This window comes from Meles meles, chromosome 1, assembly GCF_922984935.1.
Source record: "Meles meles chromosome 1, mMelMel3.1 paternal haplotype, whole genome shotgun sequence".
Classification (NCBI taxonomy): domain Eukaryota; kingdom Metazoa; phylum Chordata; class Mammalia; order Carnivora; family Mustelidae; genus Meles; species Meles meles.
In genome coordinates, this window is record NC_060066.1 from 184292608 (window position 1) to 184308404 (window position 15797).

Here is a 15797-nt window from a genome sequence, read left to right on the forward strand (position 1 = left end):
AGACACACTGATGGCGGGTTTGGGGGGGGTTGGTCTGTCTGCCTGGTTTAACATCAACGCAACACCCTTCGTAAATGGATGTGGGACATAAGGGAGCTAAAACAAGGCATTGATGCATGTGCGAAAGCTTGTCACTTGTTCACAGAGTACTGAGACAATTCTAAGAGAAAGGAGAGGTCAAAAGCAGGCTTTCTGCTAAAGAGGGAAAAAGGACCATGTCTTCAGGGCTGAATTCACACCATATTTAGAACAAGTGTCAATGTTGGAACATATGACTCCTCTTTCTTTGGGAGCTGGATAGGAGCCCTGGCATGCTAGGACTTCAAGGACGCAGTGAAAGTTTTGTAGATTCACCTTTCACACAGCCAGCATGGTTATCTGTTCGCGATTGCTCGGGTCTTCAAGGTGAACTCCATTGAAGGGTAGGGATATTTATATGGGAGAACTGAAGAGCTCTCCCCGTCCTGCTGTGAGTGCAGGAGGACTGTGCTGGGTGCCTTGGTAAGTGGCAGACTGGAATTATCCGCTTTCTTGTCTTGTTATTGCCAAGGAAGAACGTGAAGAGAAAAAGAGAGACTTGGAATATTTTTTCAAATACCTTTTGGCATTTATATGTTGTTTTTGGAGAAATGTCTATCCAAGTCCTGGTCCCATTAAAAAAAAGTCAAGTTACTAGTTGTTCTTGCTACCTAACGACAGGAGCTTTTTAAAAAAATTTATTTTATTATTGTGGTTAGTTAGCCAGAATGTAGTACATCATTAGTTTTTGATGTAGTGTTCCAGTGATTCATTAGTTGCATATAACACCCAGTGCTCATCACATCACATTCCCTCCTTAATGCCCATCACCCAGTTACCACATCCCCCCACCACCTCCCTTCTGCAGCCCTCCATTTGTTTCCTAGAGTCAAGAGTCTCTTGTGGTTTGTCTCCCTCTCTGATTTCTTCCCAATTTTCCCTCCCTTCCCCTATGTTCCTCTGTGCTCTCTTATATTCCATATATGAGTGAAACCATATGATAATTGTCTTTCTCTGATTGACTTATTTCATTTTTCATAATCCCCTTCAGTTCCATCCATGCTGATGTAAATTGTAGGTATTCATCCTTTCTAATGGCTGAGTAATATTCCATTATATATATGAACCACGTCTTCTTTATCCATTTGTCTGTTGAAGGACATCTTGGCTCCTTCCATGGTTTGGCTATTTTAGACATTGCTGCTATGAACATTGGGGTACAGGTACCCCTTGTTTTCACTGCATCTGTATCTTTGGGGTAAATACCCAGTAGTGCAATTGTTGGGTTGTAGGGTAACTCTATTTTTAACTTCTTGAGGAACCTCCATACTATTTTCCAGAGTGGCTATACCAGCTTGCATTCCCACCAACAGTGTAAGAGGGTTCCCTTTTCTCCACATCCTCACTAATTGTAGGAGTTCTTTATATATTTTGGAAATTAACCCCTTATTGGATATGATTTTCAAATATTTTCTCTTGTTCTGTAGGTTACCTCTTCATGCTGCTGATTATTTCTTTTAGGAAAAAAATGCACATCACTAATCACCAGGGAAATCAAAACCACAACGAGATATCCCCTCACACGTGTCAGAATGGCTATTGTATTAGAAAAAGACAACAAGTGGTTGTCTTGGTGAGGATGTTGAGAAACTGGTCCCCTTGTGTCCTACTGGTGGGATTGTAAGACGGTGCAGCCGCTTTGGAAAACGGTATGCAAATTCCTCAAAGAATTAAACATAGAACCATTATATGATCCAGCAATACTGCTTCTGGATATTTATCCAAACAAATCAGAATCTCAGTGATATTAGCACTCCCAAGGCCATTGCCGCACTCTTCACAATAGCCAAGATGTGGAAAGAACCTGAAAGTGCAGTGACAGATGAATGGTTAAAGAAAATGTGTTACCTATGTATCTATGCATACACACATGCATTCAGTGAAATACCATCCAGCCTTAAAAAAGCAGGAAATTCTGCGCTATGTAACAACATGGACAAAACTTGAGGATGGCGTGCCAAGTGAAATAAACTAGTCACAGAAAGACAACTGCTGCATGATTCCACTTCCATGACGCATCTAAAATAGTCAGATTCATTCTGTCATAGAATCAAAGAGTGGAGTGGGGTTGCCAGGGTTTGGGGAGGGGGATATAAGGAGTTATTTATCAGTGATCGTAAAGTTTCAGTTAAGCAAGTCGAATCAGCCCTAGAGACCTACTACACAACATTGTGCTATAGTCAGCAGTTCTGATCGTGCACGTAAAAACTTGTTAGGAGGGTAGATCTCATGTTAAATGTTCCTAACATACTACATTAAAATGAAAGGAAAGAAAATTGAGGAGACAGCCAAGCAAAGAACCTCAGAGAATAACAGAAGTTTATAAATGTGCAAACTGAATCTTTCGATGGTCTGGCATTCCTAATTTTGATGTCTTTGCCCAGACTCCTACCTTATGTTTGGATTCCCTTCCACCATCTGGGTCTGAACTCTTCCAATGCCTCAAATGGAAGTAATCCCTCTCAATGTGATGTCTGCTCCTCTTCATTGGCATCGATCACTCTCTCCTTCATGTCATAGCGATTTGTACAGACGGGTATGTACATTTCAGGATCTGTGTGTTCTGGGGACCGAGAATCTCAGCCTCCTGATCTCCTGGTCCAGATCCTCGCTGAACTTCTTAAAGATGATAATGATGTTGATGCCGCTGCTGATGATCGTGAGGAGGAAGATGGAGAAGATCATCACAGCACACTAGAGTGGAACGAATATAAGTTTGCAAGCCGACTGTCCTTGGTTTGAACTTAACCCTGCCATTTGCTAATTGGGTAGCACTTGGCAAGTTCCTCAACATAGCCCAGCAAAGTTATTTTGAGATTAAATAAATTAACCTACATTTATATGTGCTCTATTCTAGAGCACACAACAGATGCTCCAGAAATAGTAAATTCTTTTTTCTTCTCTGTCTGCCCCCTACCCAGTGCACGACAGTTCCTAGTTTATAAAGAGCTTCCTTCTTCAGGGCACTACTCGAGATCTTTTCAGTACCAAGTGGCAGAAACCCAGTGTAAGTAAATGTCAGAAATGAACATTTGCTCATGTGACTGCAAAGGCAAAGCAAGGCTTGATCTGGGGCTCAAGTGATATGATGGGAACCCAGGTTGTCTCCCTTCACTTCTTAGCATGCCTCCTTCTGTGATTGCTTACTTCTTAGGCAGGCTCTGTACCTCAAGGCAGATGGCCACCAAAGCTCCCGTTTCTGTCCTCAGCAACATCAGAGGAAGGAAAGCACCTTTTCCCTACCTGTCCAGCCCAAGTCTGAAAGTTTCATCCAAGTGGTTTTTATCGGCCTGGCCATCTCTGAGCCAACACTGTAGTTGGGGGATGTGGTGCCCTGAGGGACAGCGTTGGGTCTCACATGTCCTCACAGCTGAGGGAGAGAATAGCCCTCCCTCATCCACAAGCACCAAGAGAAGGGAAGAGTTGTCTGCTCAAGGAGAATCAGGGGACCATGACCAGAAGAAGGTGACTAAGTGACAGGCAAGCAAATGTCTACATGACTTCCATGAGATTAAACATACCTAGGGAAAACACTTCTCTTGTTTGGTGGAATTTCTAAAAACTCTGTCTGGGCATATAGACTCCTCTATACTTCTGTGGCTTGGGGATTTCCTTATTCCTTCCCCAGTGTGATGGAACGTGTGTGTGCACATGCGCGCATGTGTGTGTGTGAATTTCTAGTGTGCTAAGTGACATCCTGGGAATATGGTGGTTTTCTCGGTGTGTTGGAAGGAAGGGACATACTCAAAGGGCTTGAACATAAAGGACTATTTAGATAGATATGGGCAGGATTAGCCCGCAGCAGGTAGTGAAGCTTGCAGGGTCTAGCCTGGAGTAGCAAAAAGAAGGAAGGGGATTCCCAGAATCCAGTGGGAGCTGGAGTTGCAGAAGAAGGTGACCACAGAGGAGCCATGGCCTAGGATCAGCACAGCTACTCTCAGAGCCATGGCAAACCGGGAGGGAGCAGAGAATTCAGTACCCCAGCCCCCTTTCACCTCCATTTTCACACCACTGCCTCCTGTTGGCCAAATCCAAGCAGAGGCCGGAGAGCAAGGGAGCCCAGGTGAGAGTGCATAGAACAGGGCAGAGAAGGTGAAAGAATAGAGAATAGCCAGCAAGGTCCTACTGTTCTGCAAGGGCTGTTCTCTGGGAGGAAAGCACAGTTGTGTTAGCCACTTGGCCCGTGATCAGGGCAATTGGGGGAAGGGGGTGTTTAGTCAGCGTCTGGCTAAATTCTGATTTATTCTCTTTGCTTTTGGAAATGTAATAATCTCTCCATCAAAGCTCCATCTATCTGCCAAAATAATGCATGTCCTTTTGTACAAATGAAAGAATTACTGCTATTATGCAAACACAGAAAGGGGAGCACATTTGCATGCAAAGGGGAAGAAAGAAAAATCCTATTTGCAATAAAATTAATTATACCAGTGTGGCAAAGAGACACATGAGTATCCATTTAACACTTGGATGGGAGCAGAACCAACTTTCCTTGCCAACCCTGATGAAATAATGGAAGCCAAAAAGAAAAGGCCTCAATAGAATAAAATAGGAATCGGGAATTTCTGGCCATTTTAAGACTCCCCCTCAACAGAAACAAAAGATTGAAATGAAGGTTTTTTTTTTTTTTTACAAATATTAACCATGAATATTAATGTTCTATGGCTGATGCCTGAACCAAGTTCTTCATTAGAACAGCTTTTTGGTAGAGGAGTGTTAGCACGTAGGGCCTGGGACTGGTGTCCGGTCCCATGAAGAGTGTGCTTTGCTTCTGAAACCAGCAGGACGGTAGATGCCTTGGGTTTGGAACTTGCCAGGTGTTTCTTATATGGCAGTATTTGATCATTAGGAAGTAGGAACTTAAAAAAAAAAAAAAAGCAAAGGAATCACTTTTTTTCCTGGAGAAGAGAAGGTTGAACTGTCACCAAGGGACATTCAGTTTTATAAAATGCTCCCTGGCATCCCAGGTCCTTCATGTTAATATAGATACTGGGGGTTTGCTTGTTGGTCGGCCCCAAGCTGATTGAGAGCTCCTAGGGGGCTGGAACTGTCTACCTAAGTCTTATTCACCCTGGATCTCCAGTGCCTGGCACAGAGTAGGCATTTAATAAATGTCAAATTGAGAAATATCTTAGTGAATGAACCACAGAATTAAAAAAAAAGATTTTATTTATTTATTTGACAGAGTGAGAGAGCACAAGTAGGGGAGAGCAGCAGACAGAGGGAGAAGAAGGCTCTCCGCTGAGCAGAGAGCCCCGTGTTGGACTCCATCCCAGGACCCTGGGATCATGACCTGAGCCGAAGGCAAATGCTTACCTGACTGAGCCACCCAGGCACCCTGAACCACAGGTTAATTTGAACTCAAAGGATTCCTAGAAATCACCAGTTCAATGGCTCTGAAAGACTACGTGCTCTTGGGATGAGGGGTCGTGCAGTGGCGGGTGGGAGGTGAGATTAAGGAAGATGAATATATATGGGAGTGACTTTTTTGAAGCATGCGTCTGCCCAGATCCACCTGCCACTCCCGCCTCCACATGGATATCAAGATCCAGTGGACATGAGCTTTGTTTTGAAAAGCTCCATTAGGTGACCCCTCACCCAACCAGACTGAGAACCACCGACCAACACCTACTCACCCAACCACCCCAGCCCTCCCTGTTTCCAGGACTCAGCTCTGTGCTTCCCAGAGAACAGATGTCGCCAGTAGTTTCTGAGCAAATGATTATCATGGGGGGGACTACTCAGGGGCACTAATAATTTGCCCAAGGCCACATATAGTCAAGTCTTAGCGGTCCAGGCGCTCAACACAAGGCATCATCACAGAAGAAATGTTGACTGTATTTTTTCAACATCTTCCCCACTGCCCCCCAAATTTGGCCTGAAGTTGAAAGAGGACTGAAAGAGAACGTATGTCAGGACTTTCTGGAGAAATGGGAGGCCCTTAAACAGTGGGGCCAGCCCTCATGGGAAGACGGGGATTCCCTTTCTAGATCCTCCTTTGAAGTGTTAAAATGTGATAGGCCCTCACCTTTCTAGATTGAGAAAGATTAAAGGCAGCCTTTGTGGAGGCAAAGACTAGAGGCTATTTAATAGCACGAATCACACCACAGCTCCACCATCTTCGCTGGGAAGTTCCATTGCTACTGTGTGACTTGAGTGAAAAGGGGGGAGATATGAGGGCTCCATTAAATACTGGCTCTGGCACCTTCTAGCTGTGTGACCTTAGGTAAGTTACCCAACCTCTCTGTTGCTTCTGCTTTGTCATCTGTCAAAGGGGATAATAATAGCACTTACTTCATGGGGTTATTTGTTGGGATTAAATGAGCTGATACATGTAAAACTCTTAGAACAGTGTCTGGAATGCAGTAAGTGTTATCCAAGTGTGAGCTTTCATTAGTATTATTGCAGATGGCATCCCCACGGGGAGATGAGGCTGATATTAACTTTTGTTGTTTGTCTACAAGGCTGTGCATTATTTAATAGATGGAGTAAAAACTGACAATCGAAGTTGTCTTAGTTGTATCACAGTGAATCCGATGGAGCCTCATTGTGAGGGAGAATAGTTTGTTTTCCTAAGCACAGTGCTAATATAAATGATTTCCTTTGCATTTCCCGAATCCCAGAATCTTAAGTAGTGGGAAAGGGCTCACAGTTCATCTCATCTTGAATAGAGAGGAAACTGACTTGCCCAAGGTTGCACAACCAGCGTGGCCTGTCTTCTAATTGCTAGGCGAGCGCTCTTTCTGCCCATCACCATAGTTACAATAACCCTGTCCATGGAAATGCAGTTTATTTTCACATCTGTAATTTTTAAAGTGAAACACACACACACGAATCAAGGGTTTTGCAAGGAGCCATCAGTTGAATTGGAATGCGCCATGCTCTCTGTTTTGAAGGGAGGGGAGAAGGCTGCAGCAATGTACCAGGGTCCCTAGTTATAAGTAACAGAAATAAGCTCTGGCTAACTTGGACACTCAAGGAATTTATTGGAAGGATATCAGGTAGCTTGCGAATTGAAGGGAGGCGGGCAAATCAGGCTTAGAAGATAACCAGAACTGGAGGCCAGGCAGTGGCTACCCCAGCCAAGGTCACCCCTCGGAGTCAATGTGGTGAAGATGCTACCAGGTGTAGTGGCTCCTGGACCCCAAGGTCAAGGCCCCACACTCCACCCTCTGCTGCCGCCAGTGGACACTCCTCCTCGGGCTCGACTGGCATAAGCAGTCTCTCCCTTCCTCTGTCTTTGCCTCTCACTGTCTGTGATTCGAAGTCCCAGAAGGAGTACCCTCCTAGCTGAGCCAGATGTTGGAGATCTGGCGTGGTTGCCGGGTGGAGGTGGGGAGCCAGAGGGGGAGTCTCTAGCCTTCTCACTGTGGGCACTGGGAAGAATGGTCCCTCTCCATAACCAACATTTACAAAGGAGGACACCTTCCTCTTTGGAGTTCTCCCTAATAAGAAGGTGATAGAAGGCTGAATAATCACAAAGAAATGAACAAAACAATAGAAAATACATGACATCAAAAAAAAAAAAAAAAGATCCAGGAAATAAAGGTGTATGGTCCAGACGCTTGCCCTTCTCCCTTTCCGGAGCCAGCATCCTTCACTTAGCCTGTTCTCCGCCTGCTCTTCCTCATCCCCATCACTTTCCCATGCTGAACGAGACAGATGCTCCAAGAAGGAGTTCAAGGTCAAACGATTCTCCTACAGCTCCGTTTATTTCAGTCACTGCCAGATTCATGTTGGAAAACTTGAGCATCTTCAGCCTCCCATTAACATAAAATCCAACTGCCTGACTAATTTTTTTATTGTAATAAAATTCTCATAACATAAAAGTCACCATTTTAGCCACTTTTGAACTACACAATGCAGTCGCATTGGGTACATTCCCAGTGTGTGCAACAATTGCCACTGTCTAGTTCCAGGACATTTTCATCACCCCAAAAGGAAGCCCCATACTCATCAAGCAGTCATTCCTCATCCTGCTTCCCCTGAGCCCCTGGAAACCATGAATCTGTGTTCTGTCTTTACAGACTGGCTTATTCTGGAAATGTCATATAAATGGAACCCTATGCTAGGTAACCACTTTCCTATTAATCCTTCACCCCTCCTGCTACTGGTTCTCTAAGACTTGTCTCCTCCCGACCTCTGAAACCACATCCCAGCGCAGGACAGGGAACCAGCACCAGCCACTCAACCCTTTCCTGACAAAGCCACAGACAGGAGAGGGACATCGATGCATCTGAGGAACCATTACAAAGACGATGAGAACCCCTTGGGGAAACAGACCATAGTTGGGGGTCTCCATATGATGAGCAAGGACACAGAACAGACCGCGGCTGGGTAAGAGGTGGGTGGGGTTTGGCCAGGTGAAAGCCGCTTAGTTGAGTCGAATTCTCTCTCTTTCCCTAGGCGGGTTACTGCCCATTCCTTCATCTCCTCAAGGCAGAGAAACAGCAGGGCCACATTAGCGCTGGCTGGGATGGTGACTTATGGCAGGGCGGCAATGCACCCCATGGGGCAAGCAGCCCTACCAGACTCCGAGTGTTCCTTCTTTCCCCACGCTCCGCTCCACCGCTGAGGGCGAACCTCTGAGCAAGAGCTGAAAGACAGGGTGGGTTTCGGAGGCACAGCGCTGTCCGGTGGGGAATGTGCAGTCCATAGGTATCTTTGAGCCCAAGTTATAGGGCTGAGGCTCTCCTCTCTCCATTCTCCACCCGACTCCCCTCGCAGTAACCGAGCCTGAAAGAGCACCACCTATGGTCTACAAGCAGCAATTGCAGCCTTAGGGTAATGTTACAATCCTGTTAGAATCGTGTAACAGAGACCCTGGGAGGGAATGGCTTAAAGAAGCCACATGTGCATTTCTCTCCTATATGACAATTCTGAAACCCTCTGGCACCTCTGCTCTGTGTTGTCATCCAGGGCTAAAGACTGACAACGTCTCTGTCATCTTCAACAAGGGGCTTCTGAGATGTCTACTAGGGGGGTTCTGTAGGCCAGCGGGGTTACACCACCACACAAGGCTTGAGCACACATGGGTAGGAACCACTCAGGAGCGGTCCTTGTAATTATTGCAATTAATACTCTGCTTCCTGCAGTTTTGTTTCCATCTCTGGGATCTTGGGCTTGACAGACTTGGGGTGTTGATTCCCGAGGGAAGAATGTTCCCACCAGGAAACACAGTGATGGTGCTGAGGAACGGGAAGCCGAGCCTGTCCCTGGCCATTTGGGGACTTCTCATGCCACTGGCTCCCAGGAAGAGAAGGGGTGGGGGTCACTGTCCTGGGTGTCGGAGAGAAATGGGGTTATTGCGATGCAATAGAGCCGAGAAGACTGTGTTCAGAACCAGGGGATTCATGGAACCATTTAGAACCTCCATTCCAATCATAAAGTTCAGTGGACGCTGCAACCCAACCCAGAGAGGATGAGGAAAGACTCAGTTATTTTTAGATGGAGATTTGGGGCTCCCCACCTGCTGAGATGTTGTAGAGGGTAAGGTAAACATGAAAGGGATCATGAAAGAAGGAAGCTGTGGTTATCAGCTCTGGCCTCATGGCAGGCTACGGAAGGGGAAGATAGCAGCTGTACTTATTCTTTTTCCCCCCAATTCATTCCCCTCTCCCACCCTGCCCCCTTTTCCTACTACTTTGTGTGAAGAATACTGGGGTAGCTAACCTCCCACCAGGGAGGGCACTTGCAATGACATCACCAGGAATACTACAGTGCCTGATGACAACTTGTTTCCTCCTGTGTTTGAGATGAGACTTTCGTCACTCAAATGAAGAGCAAACCTAGGGGCCGGATGGCCAGTGGGGTGGACTGATTCTGCTTTGTTAATGCTGTCAGCTCTATTCTCCACCCTTCTCTGCTTTATTCTTTCCCTGGGAGGCTGAGCCCTATGGACTACATCATCCGGACTCCCTTGCCTGGCGGGTTTTCTGTTCAGGTCAGCCGATGATAGGCACTTGCAGATTAGAGAATGGGAGGAAGGCAAGAGTTCAAGGTGCCTTTTCCCTTCTGGCTCTGCTTTGAAGCCATTCCTCTGGCAGGATCTCTCCCTGACTATAGCTCCTGCTAGATATCCTCTCCTCCACATCCCCCCCCTCCTGTTTCCTATGCTGCTTCTTCATTCTCAGGGGGTGGTAATGGTTTCCTGCTGTTGTTGGAATGTGGGTGCCTTTTCCCACCCCACAAATGGTCCTTTCATTGAAGTCTTCGCTTGAGCCATATGGGGCGAGTTCTGTTTCCTGCTGCGACCTGACTGATCTAGTGTCCGTTTCCTCCCCCAGCTCCTGAGCCCTTGAAGAATAGAACATTGTCTTAGTCATCTCTGTATGCAAAGGTTATCTGGTCATAAAATGTTAAATGAATCAATCAAAGCTGTGCTGGAGATCTGTCTTTTCCCATGAATTTTGCAAAGCCAGAACAAAGAACAAACTTAATCAGCAGCGGGTTCTTAATTTCTATTTCCAGGAAAGCAACCCCTGTTCTTTCCACATCACCTCTTCCTGATGTTCCCGGTGCCCGCGCGGGTGTCTCAGTGCAGTACTGGGCAGGGACCCAGGCAATGGCTTTCCAAATCAGGATGTTGATTACAATTGTACGTCCAGATACATTATTCTAAATAGGCCACGTATCCCTGTGTGAAGCTTTTGCACGTAATTGCTAGTGCAGTGTATCAGTTTTTTCGACCCTTCAGGCTTCTGAAGGTGCTTAATCTCTTTTATTAAGTGACTCTCCTCCACTAAATAACCATCCTGGTCTCCTTCCTCTAGGCCTTGTTGCTACAGATAAACCAATCTGTGCTCTGGAGTTGTTGGCTAATACATCATCTCTTTCAACTGATTGAAGGTGGTCAGTGCTGAGAATGCAGACATTGAGGGCGGCGGGGGTGGGGGGATGCTGGTAAGTTAAATGTAGGATTCAGAGATCGTATCTGAGGAGATAGAGAAGGCACAGGGGCATGCTCAGGTCAAAGAGTTCAGGTGGAAGAGGTCAGTACCCGAACAAATCATCTTAAGTGTGGGTACCATCATAAGAATCCAGCCTCCTCCTCCTCCTTCTTCTTTAAAGATTTTATTTATTTATTTATTAGAGAGAGAGAGAGAGAGCATGAGAGGGGAATAGTCAGAGGGAGAAGCAGACTCCCCACTGAGCAGGGAGCCCGATGCGGGACTTGATCTTGGGACTCTAGGATCATGACCTAAGCTGAAGTCACTTAACCAACTGAGCCACCCAGGCACCCAAGAATCCAGTTTTCTAAAGCAGGCCTACTATATATGCTTCCTCCCCAGACCACCCCTCCCTACCTATTTTCATAGTGTAGAAACAAGTGGCTGATGTATGGGGGGACGGTAGAGATCTGGGTAACTCCAGGTATAGGCAAAGGTTAAGGATTTCTGTTTATATTTCTAGTTTCAGTTATCTATTGTTGGGATATATTGGAGAGTCTTATTTTCCTTAGTACTTACTAGTAAATGATACTGCACATACATTTTTAAAAAAAAAAGATTTTATTTATTTGATACAGAGAGAGAGACAGTGAGAGAGGGAACACAAGCAGGGGGAGTGGGAAGGGAGAAACAGGCCTCCCACGGAGCAGGGAGCCCAATGTGGGGCTTGATCCCAGGACCCTAGGATCATGACCTGAGCTGAAGGCAGACGCTTAATGACTGAGCCCCCCAGGCACCCCATTGCACTTACATTTTTATGAGTCTATTTACCCTTCAGAGAGTTATAGGATGTGAAAGCTGGCAGAATTCTTTTTTTTTTTAATATTTTATTTATTTATTAGAGAGAGAGAGCAAGCACAGGCAGAGGCAGAGGGCAAAGCAGGCTCCCTGCCAAACAAGGAGCCCGATGTGGGACTCGATCCCAGGATGCTGGGATCATGACCTGAGCCGAAGGCAGCCGCTCAACCAACTGAGCCACCCAGGCGTCCCGAAGCTGGCAGAATTCTTAAAGATTATTCATATTATCTTTATTTCATTTATGAGAAAATAGAAGCCTAGAGAGATTGTTAAGAGCTGTTACTAGAATTACATGAGTAGTCCTAATATAACTGGAAAATATGGAATAACCGTTTCAGGTGTGGCTTGATGTGGCTGCTCACTGCTCAACAATGTAACTGAGGTTCTTTCTTTTTTTTTTTTTTTTGTCCTTCCCATTCAGCCTTCTTCAGGATTCACGTACTCTCTGGCAATCTAGTCTCTATCCCTGTGATCACATGTGGTTGTATTAATTCTAGACCTTATATCATTGACAGGAGCTACAGCAGGGACAGCAATCTTTTTTTTGTCAGAAGTCCTAGAAAATGTCTTTTCAAGTCTCATTGTCTTGACTGGGCTTCATGTCTTCCATGGAACTGATTTCCGTAACCAAAGAGATGGGATAGAATGATTGCTTTAAGCCAACTAGGCTTAACTCCTGGAGTTTGGAGTCAGGTTAAGCAGGACTATTTGGGTTAGAGTGCAGAAAAACTGCGTTTCCAAAGAAATGTGGTGCTGATGGTGGTATAATAAAGGAGTGGGTACTGGGGAGGCTGACTGCAAGTATCCAAGGGCAGGGACTCCCCCAAGGTCAAACACTTGGTCAAGCCCAAAGTGGGACTAGAACCCAGCTCTCCTCCTCAGCATTTGCACATGGATGGCTATGTAATCCCACTCGAGTTAGTACATTTTACACAACAGACATCTAAATGAAACTATGGGTTTGCTTGTTATATTCAGTTTATTCTTTAAATATGATTTAGTTAGTCACAGTAATGAGTACAATTGTCTGAGTTACTTAATTTTGCATCTCATTAAGCCATGAAGGTTTCCAGGAGAAATTGAGTAGATTTCAGAGATGAGAGCCGTATCATTTAAAAAGTGTCTTTTAGTCTTACTCAGGCTCTAACCATCTTCTGGAACATGTTTTTGGTATTGGAATACAGTTTTTGGACAACCTGTATGAGATGGCTTAGGCCTGAATTTTTGCTTCTCCTCCTTCTGGGAAAAAAATGCTTGTTAATGTCCCGCAATGAGATCTCTTTCTCTTATTCAGGGATTATATAAGCAAAGAAGAAGAAGGGAAGAGTTCTGAGCACCCACCATGGGCCAGGCACTGTGTTAAGTTCTAATGACACAGAAAGGAAGACTACAGACCCCAAGGAACTCCAAGTTTAGTGGGAGAGGCAGATAATTAAATGGGTAAGTAAGATACCACAGCAGGAAGTGCAATAATCGGTGGAAGAATAAGGTGCTTTAAGAACACAGGGGAGGACAGAATGTTGGGAGTAGGGAGAGCCAGGAAAAGTTTTCTGGAGGAGAACTCCTTAAGGAATGGTTGAAGTTAGCTGGGGAGAACAGGGAAGGTATTCTACACAGAGGGGACTCATGAACACGGAGGCATGAAATCTTACAGGGTATTGCCATGAATGTCCCAGGAATTCAGAAGGGCAGAAGTACAAGGGCAAGGTAGAGAGTGGGGAGAAAATGTGCATGAGGGCAGGCAGGTAGGAGGTGGGACACAGACCTTGGAGGCTCTCCAGTGTGTGTGTGATGGGATGATTCTAAACAGCTGTAGGTAGGTAAAGACAAGGTCTGTGTCTTAGACATATTTCTGTATTGATTAGATTCTACGGTTGCAGGCAACTATGGTTAATTTCCAAAGAAGGAATACTCTGGAAAGAGATAGGATCATTCAGAAAACTGAAGAAAAAGCTGCAACACCCAGGTTCTGAATGGAGCTCTGAGGGCAGAGATAGAAGGAATTACCTGGGAGTCTCCTTAGTTGGGAACGATCAGGTCCAACCACTTTCAGTTTTTATGTGGCTCTGCCTGGGATTCAAATTCCAGATGAAGACAGCCATGTTGCCTCAGCTTGAGGGCACACCTAGCCTGGGTCAGATTAGGTCAGCATCTTGATTGACAGTCTCATCAAGTCTGTATTTAATTGGGGGACAGTGGGTTCCTAAAGTAAGATCAGGTGTTGCTAACACGAGAAAGGGGAATGCCGGCTGTATCAGCTAAAGCCAAGGGTGTCCACATCCACAGCTATTTGGAAGTTAGATTTGAAGGGAACAAAAGATGAAGGGAATCAGAAGGCAAAAGATGATCGGGGTGTGAATTAGGGCTGTGGTAGTACTAATGGAGAAGGACTGTGGGATTTAAGAACAGTTACGGGATAAAAATTGGTGGTTGACTCTAGAAGAAGGAGAAAGAAGGAAGAATCAAAGATAGCTCCCAGGTCCTAGCAGGCAGCAGTAGATGTCACTACTGGAGAGAAGGTAGAGAGCAGGGGGATGGAAGATGACAAATTGCTTAGGATGCACTGAGTGTGAGAAACCTGTGGGGGCATCAGGTGAATGTTAGAATCTGAACCAGTAACTGAACTCATAGACATGGACAATAGAACCTAGGAAGGAATTTGGGAGAAGTCACAGAAAACACCAATATTTAAAAATAGGCTTGCCAAGGGAAAGGTCAAAAGACAGAAAGATTGGAGAAGAAGAGGAGAACCAGGAAAGTTCAGGGTCATAGAAAGCTTCAGGATTCAAGGAGAGAGGAGATTTCAGCTCTAGTACCAGCAGAAGTCACATTCTAAGGAACTAATATATAAATGGGAGATGAGGAAGGAAGGGTAAAAACATGTAGGCCGCCACTTCAAAAAGCTTGGATGAGAAAGGGTAGCAAAATGCAAAGTAGCTGGAAAGGGTACAGCCTCAAAGGAGTTAGCTGATTTTTGTTTTCATTTGTTTGTAGGTTGATTTTTTAAAAAATGAGATGGAATTCACATACCACACAATTTACTCTTTTGAACTATATTATTCAGTGGTTTTTAGTGTGTTCATAAAAGTTGTACAGTCATTACTTCCATCTAGTTTCAGAACATTTTCATCACACCCCAAGAAACCCCATGCCCATTAGCAGTCACTCCCTATTTTCTCTCACTCCCAGTCCCTGGTGGCCATTAATCTACTTTCTGTAGATTTGCCTATTCTAGACATTTCATAAAAATGGATTCATATGCTGTGTGGTTATTCATGTCTGGCTTTCTTAGTTTTCAATGTTCATCCATATTACTTCATTCCCTTTTATGGTCTGGTCATGTTCCATTGTATGGATAAATCACAATTCACCCTTTCATCGAATGATGGGCCTTCTAACTGTTCCAAGTTTTGGCCATTATGAATAGGCTGTGAACATCTGTGTACAAGTTTTTGCATAGGTATGCTTTCAATTTCCCTGAGTACATACTTAGGAGTGAAATTGCTGGGTCTCAGTTTATCCATGCTGGGAGAGACTGGATCTTTGTTTACAGGCTGAGAGTACTGGCACCAGCGCAGAAGGAAAGGTGGGAGATACAGAGAGGGGGTGTGGAGAGGTAAAGTGCTGGAGGAGAAGGGCCACTTAGTTCAGCATCCCTCATTTTCTCTGTTGGAACAATCCTAACGCCCTAACCTCGCTTCTCAACTACTAGACACTCTGCACACACATCACTCTTCCTGACCAGGGAGCGAATCCAGCGCGTGGATAAAGCACCCTGGGATCCGTCGCAGATGCATCCGGGTTGGTGGCTCGTTTTCTGTTGCAGATCACAATTTTGGGGTCTCCTCTGATTACACAGAGCCTGGCCCATTCTGGTTTGGTTTTCTCCCATAGATGTGTCCACGGCTGAATAAGGACAATCCACCATGTAGTCTGAGTCTGATTCCTGGTTCCTCAGGCCATAGAGGGCTCCCA